This window comes from Cyprinodon tularosa, unplaced genomic scaffold (assembly GCF_016077235.1).
Source record: "Cyprinodon tularosa strain WSP-4 unplaced genomic scaffold, ASM1607723v1 ctg314, whole genome shotgun sequence".
Classification (NCBI taxonomy): Eukaryota; Metazoa; Chordata; class Actinopteri; order Cyprinodontiformes; family Cyprinodontidae; genus Cyprinodon; species Cyprinodon tularosa.
Window position 1 is genome coordinate 545379 of NW_024039024.1, and position 7283 is coordinate 552661.

A 7283-nucleotide genomic window follows, 5' to 3' on the forward strand; every position below is an offset into this window, starting at 1 on the left:
CAGATTTTAAAATGGAAAAATATTCTATATATTTTTTTTTATCTTTATTTTATTTAAAAATTCAACGGATAGCATGGATGCATAATTAACTAATTTATTTCAGTGTTAAATTCTGTTTAAAGTAACAAATTACAATTAAAAATGTCTTTGGACCTTTACTGGTTGATGATTTTGCTTATTTGGACCCCACTGATTTTATAATTGGTTACCCCTGCTGTAGACCATAGCAGTGCTTACAAACTATTGTATGCCATTGAAAAGGCCCTTTGCTTGAATTTCACCAATGATTAAATTTTTAGGACAGAAGAAATGTTGAAAAAATAATACATTTGAAAGCATGTATTAAAGCAGAAAGTCAAGATCTCTGAGTAATATCCAAAATTTCAGGCCAGTGGTTGTCACCACTGAGTGACCACTTTATGCTGTAATGCCAACCCATTGTCTATTTTAGTCTTAATAAGTTCAAAGCAATGTAGAGGAATGTTATAAAAAACACACTGTTTTTATTAGTTACCCTATCTTTAAACACCTCTACTACTGTACCAATCTAGTGGGAATATTATGGTGTCTGTGGAATGAAAGCCTAATCCACAGAGACCCCGCAGGGACAAGAAGATATATTGCTGACATTCCACTACCAGGCAGTTTAGGACTCTAAGTTATTAATCCATGCCCACTGTGGTCAGGGCTGTGGTGATGGCAGAAGGACCTATTTTATAGGAGATTATCAAATATTATAGTCATAAACTAATCAGTGATAAAGGGGATATACATATGTATACAGAACACATGTAATGCCAGTGGTTTGCACTAAGGACAATTTTTGTGCTGTTTAGTGAAGTAAGCTTTGTCCTTGCTCCTCTTCGAACAGCACAGTAAGAAAAACCTATCCAATGGGGTTCTTTATATGACATTCACAAAAAATTAAACACATTATGTTAATATTTAGGTGTAATGCACCAGTGAACCAATTTCACTGCAAAGTAGACAAAAAAAAAATTTAATCAACTTTACGCTATTCCACAAAAACAGATATGGGTCACTCTCCTCAAAGCTGTTATCCAACTGTAATAGTTTTATAGTATAACCTGTGAAAACATAAATGGAATATTAGGAAAATAAAAAAAGCAAAACATTATAAAATGACTGTTGCATATTTTGTCAGTACACCAGTAGACTGAGCTGATGATATTCTAACTTTAACTGATTCATATTGTTGAATCATGCATTCAACTGTTTAGATCAGTTTGCAGCTAAGATTATTTCAGCTTTTCTGAACTATAAGATGGTGTGACCACACATTAAGCTAGATTCCCTCCCATTTTAGTAATCATCGTAAATGCTTATTCCCTAATGGAGACGTGGGGGGGGAGACTGGAGCATATCCCAGTGCTCAACGGATGAGAGGCAGGGTACACCCTGAACAGTCCGCCAGACCATCACAGGACTACACAGAGACATGCAAAAACAAACAACAAGGGCAATTTGGAACATCCAATAAACATCAATTCTTCAGACACAGGGAGAACATGTAAACTCCACACAGAAAGGTCCTGGTTTCGGCACTCGAACTTAGAGCCATATTGCTGTGAGGCATGGGTGGTAACCACTATAACCACCCATCCCATATTAGTAACCTTTAATGCTATTGGAGCTCACACAAAGATTTTAAGCAAAGCAATTTAACAGAAAAAATAAAGCAAAATTTTAACAACTATATGTACCAATCACTCCGATTTTCATTTGTGACAGAAACACAGAATGTTGGAATTAAACAATTAGTTACTACTAAGTTTTGTTGAACTCAATTCAAGGCTGCACAGATAAATGGAAATTACTGCAGACCAGAAGTGTGTTAACACTTTGGAAAACCAAGTTTGACAGCTCTTTACTCATCTACCCCCCAGGGAAGCTTGTTCCCACCCCAGCAGCGTTCTGATGGTCAGTAACAGAGCTTCCAGGGTATAAGCACTGGGATGTTTGGTCACTAACAGTAACGCTCTATATGGGATTTGATCCCCTATGAATCTGGGTGCAACTGTAATGTGCTTTCTTTCACTACAAAGGGAATACAATAGTGTATTTTATTATTTAACATGTTTGAGGGATGTAAAGCTTTTTTAGGGCTCCTCTAAATGAGCAATACGCAATAATCGTTAGACATTCGAGCAGATTGTTCTTGTTATTCAGATACAGCTGGAGGGGATGGTGATGTTGTTACTGCAGACTCACTTCATATTTTAGTGTGATAGGCCAGCTCTAGTAACATATAGGAAAATGCTGGCTTTCATTGGATTTAATTGATTTAAATCAGCATAAAGATGTTTTTCTAATTAAAAGCAGTAAACAAAGGAATAACATAGAGTCTAATCCCAATTTTTATCACTTATTTGCTAGATAAGATACAAAGTCTATATATGTATATATATTGAATACATATATATGGCTCACCTTTAAAAATAAGGATCAATTGCTCCCGTGCTTCAAACTAATATACGTACATATGTCAGTTTGCTCCCGCCTCTATGTAGTTGTATCTTAATGGATTCTGAGAGCTGTGTTGCTACTGCTGATGTCAGTGAAAAAATAACGTGAGTGAAATTACCCTTCAACAATACTTGGCAGCTAAATTGGGAAAATATTCACCTACTCCTGACAGGTTAACAAGAACTAAAAAAAAACGTCTCTTGGCCGGAGTCATGAGTGAACCAGAAAGATCACAGCCTTTTGATCTGCGGCAAGTCTCAGAGATATCAATCTTACACTATGTAATGTCAGGCTGCAGCCTAATTAGCTTATGTTGCCTAAGTAGAACAATGTTACAATGTTTACTAGAATGTTCCTGGATATAAATTGTTGAATAAGGATTTATCTACAAAAGAAACAAGCACTTTAAAAAAAATGTCATTATTCTGTACATTTTGTTCATAGTTCAGTAAAGTGCAGGTGGCAGTCATTGAAATTCTGCACACCTCCCAGCTATGGTCATTGTTAATTAAGGTGGCTGTGTTCTGACTTATTGACCCCTCATAGCTCAGGGGATTTTGATGGGTTATGGAGGAGCTCATGGAATCTGGCCCGTGGCCCAAGTTCTTTCCTTTTTGGTCATCCGCAGTGTTTGATGCATGGCAATTTAAATCCTCTTCTCTAATTAAATGTGATCTGCACTCGTGCTAAATTACTTTTCTTTTCCTGTTCAGTGAGAGAGCTGCTTCTCACACAAGGTGACATTACACTTTCCACTATGCAGGATTATAACAGGTAGATACGACTCAGAGGATATAGTGTATGGAAAAAGACTAATACTATCCTGGAAGTTCCTTTTTTTATTTTATTGCTGGTAAATACGTAATGGTGATGAGCAGACTGCTGGCCACAGGGAATCAAAAGGATTTCACACTTTATTCACAGTACTGCTTTTCCTTCTCTGGTGTCAGCATACTGCGAAGTTCAAGATAAAGTAATTAATAATGTAATAGCATCAGTCAGTCAACAGTCAATTTGAATATGTTGGATTTTAAACACATTTTGTGGCAAATATCTAAAATCAGCAGAGCTGTAAGAAATAAAAAAAATATAATGATCAATTCATATATATTTTACTTACAAATAAAATTTATCATCAACATTTTCCTAAGTGCAAATGCTACCTACGAACAATTATCAACATTTGCCTGGATCAGTTAGTATGATTATCAATATAAATATTACTTCAGTAAGATATAATAAAACCTTGTGCTTATGTTTAGTGTTTAGTTGCATCGAATAGAAAGAAAGATAAGCGTTCTAACTTATCTTAATCAATTTGAGCAAAAATAGCTTGTGTGATATACCTTGTATGTATGGATGAAAGTTCTAGTAATGAGCATTATTCTTATTTCCGGGCTAGAGAAGCACCAAGACATAGACTGTTGTGAATTTCTACTTGATCAGCCCAGTCCTTATGCTTTTCTTAAAATTCAGTATTTTTTTCCAATCATAAATTGCACCATAAATATTTTATTAGTTTCCCTGGCAGCAGTTTTTTTTTTGTGTGTGTGGATGATGTTACTTAGTAAAAAAAGCCCAGAAGTCAGCTATTTATAAGATGTTTATAATGTATGAAACACTGCAAGAAAATAAATGTTACTTAAGATTTTGTCCTAAATAATTTTGTGTCCTTTTGGTCTCAAATTTTGCAGTTTTTTTAAATGGATGTCTTTCCTGGAGCAACCGGTATTCGAACGTATATTTTGTTAAGAAAGCACATCTGAGAGATACAGTATAAATGCTATTTTAGATGCAGTTTAGTAAAACATTGCATGACTAAACATTTCTATGAACCCTCATTAAAAGAACTAGGGGCAGGATTTGTGAAAGAATACACATGTATGTCCAGTTTTTTTATGCTAATGGGTGATGAAGTGTTAAAAACGAAAACCAATGAGCCTGCCAACACTCTATTGCCATGAATAGAGCGTGTGTTGCATAATACGCAATGCAATTATTTTTTTATTATATTTCCAAAGCTGTTTTACAGCCACTGGTCCCTTATACACAGAGCATGACAATATTACTGCTTCTTATACAACTAATTAATGGGTCAAAGCTTTACAAAACAATGGAGATTTGAAGCTTGCATTAAAAATGTAAATAGCGCATTTCAGCAATCCTCTTTTTTGAAAGTATTATATTGATGTCATGCTTTACCATTTAGAAAATATTTTGTTCCTCGTAATACTGACCTTACACTTATTGCATTTGGACGTGTCTTCCAGACAGACAATTTCTTAACATATCACAGGACTAGTTTTTTTGCTTTTCTCCTAACGTCTCTGTTTCACCCTGTCAAATCCACTACAAGCATGTCCTCATGACTGGAGCACATATTTTTCTTGTTGTCCAAACATCACAGTCAGGTTTTAACCGTCATGAGCTTCTGAAATTCTTTTCCTTTTGGCCTTTAGTGCACTGACCTTTTACAATCAACTTATTCTTTTTGACCTTCCGATGAAGCTGCTGAGCAATAAGCAACAAGCTGCTTGGTTAGACCAACCTTAGTGCATCATTGAAAGAAAATCTTGACCTATCTGTAATCAATCCTGCTTTTTTGAACAGTTTGTGGTTATGGCCTAAGATTTAGAAAATACTTAGGTATAAAAAGCCAATAAATGTTTTCTAAGGAGAGCTAATGATTAGAGAGACTTTATAAGATGTGCACTCAGAGTTGACAGGTGGAGCAAATTACAAAAACACTCAATGAATTACTATGAGTTTGCAGTATAATCAAATTCCATCTTTTGCACTTTAAAGTTTATAGCCTTTACATACTTCTCCGGGAAACTAAGAGTAGCCTGCTTACTAATTATTAAAGTGGGTTTTCATTTGTTTTAGTAAAACGTCAGTAAAGCCTTTACATAAATACCAATCTCTATACACAATAGATTTTGTTACAAAGACCAGTCATAAACTCAAACTGAAAGGCTCTTACCTCCCACCAATCTCCTCATAATATGCCATCACTCTAGCCTATCAACAGAGCCTAACGAATTCACATTGGCCAATCATCTTTCAGGATTCAGCTTTTAAGGTTGCAGATTCAAGGATGTCCACGCTTTCCTGCTGAACTGCAAAATTGCATTCGCTGGCATGCTTCTCAACATTTCTAATTTCAACTGCAATCACCCCACTGGGCTTACTATCTTTCTGAATCATCTGGAAGCATGGCCCAATCCCTTGGGCCACTATCTTTACTAGTGTTGCACCAATATCAATACCAGTATTGGACAGGGCATCGATACTGCACTAAAATGGTGGTATCGGTATCGGCAAGTACCGACAAATAAGGCACCAATACCATTTTGAGACCCAAAAGTTTATTCAACTATTGACACCCATTCCAGGTAGGCTATAAAAAGTTCTGCTGGATTCACATTGTATTAGTATTTTTCTTGCAGCAGCTTGACAAAACCGTGATGGCAATTATTTTACATCCAAGTAGTATGCAGTTCTTCATATATACACACACACACATCAATTTCAAACAGATGGCATCGGTGTGGTATCTGTATCGGCCGATGCTGCACAGCCAGGTATCAGGTATCAGTATGGGGGCCAAAAAATGCCATTGGTGCAACACTAATCTTTACTGGGCATTTCCATTGACCTCCATTAATTTCTAAAGCCAAACCATCACCCTTACCCTAAATCTAAGAATTATGGGACCATTACGATCTTTATCTCCACTACAATAAAAAAATATCCTGTTCTGAAAATATTTCATATTTAACTGTCTGCTTACTGATCAGAATAGGTTATAGATTGAATATGTTGTTTTCCCCCCCCTCAAACCAGAGCCAAACTCTGTGTTATTTCATAGTATCATTACAGCTTTACAAATTGACACAATGATAAAATGCAGATTCTTTCCATCTTGACAGGGAACTCTGTTAAAGTAAAAGAAAAAGCAGACCAGGGGACCAATCGGGAAAAGACCTGATTCAAAAAAGTCCCATTCTATGAGAAAATCGCCCCCAAGCTAGGCTGTCCTTAAAACAGCACAACATAATCAGATGATCATCAAACTGTTTTGATCTAAAACATACCTCTTAGTGTCTGATACTCTCATACTGTCCTATGTCATCATCCGTCTAGTGGGATATAACAGAAAACTAATCCAGAAATACAGTTATAAAAAAACTATGATCTGTTTTTCAATTTCTGATCTGTTCTTTGAGAAAATAACTTAAAATATACTAAATAAGGTGATTACAATGACAAAGAGGCAATTCATGAGTTTTGAAAAAAAAAAAATAAAATCAGGGAACTACTTCAGCAGTGATTACTTTTTGGAAGTGTGCCATTTCTTTTCCTTACATCTAATTTCAGCTGTATTCTTGAAAACAGGAATACCTTAAAAAACAAGAAAACATTTGTCACTGTTATGATTAACTCTGATAGCATGATAATTTCTATAAATTTAGAGGGACTGTAGAGAGGAAACCCATATTAAATATTTCATATCTTTGAGTGTGTACATCAGTACTGATCTAAAATGATCTGTAAACATTGCTGCTCTTGTAAAGATGATCAATCAGAGGCTCCATTTCCTCAGAAAACAAGAGAAAACCCTTCTGCCGTTAACCCTGCGAAAGTATTTCTATTGTAGGTTTGTATACAGTTTTGGTTAGGTTAGGTTAGGTTAGGTTAGGTTAGGCTAGGTTAGGTTAGGTTAGGTTAGGTTAGGTTAGGTTAGGTTAGGTTAGGTTAGGTTAGGTTAGGTTAGGTTAGGTTAGGTCAGTATG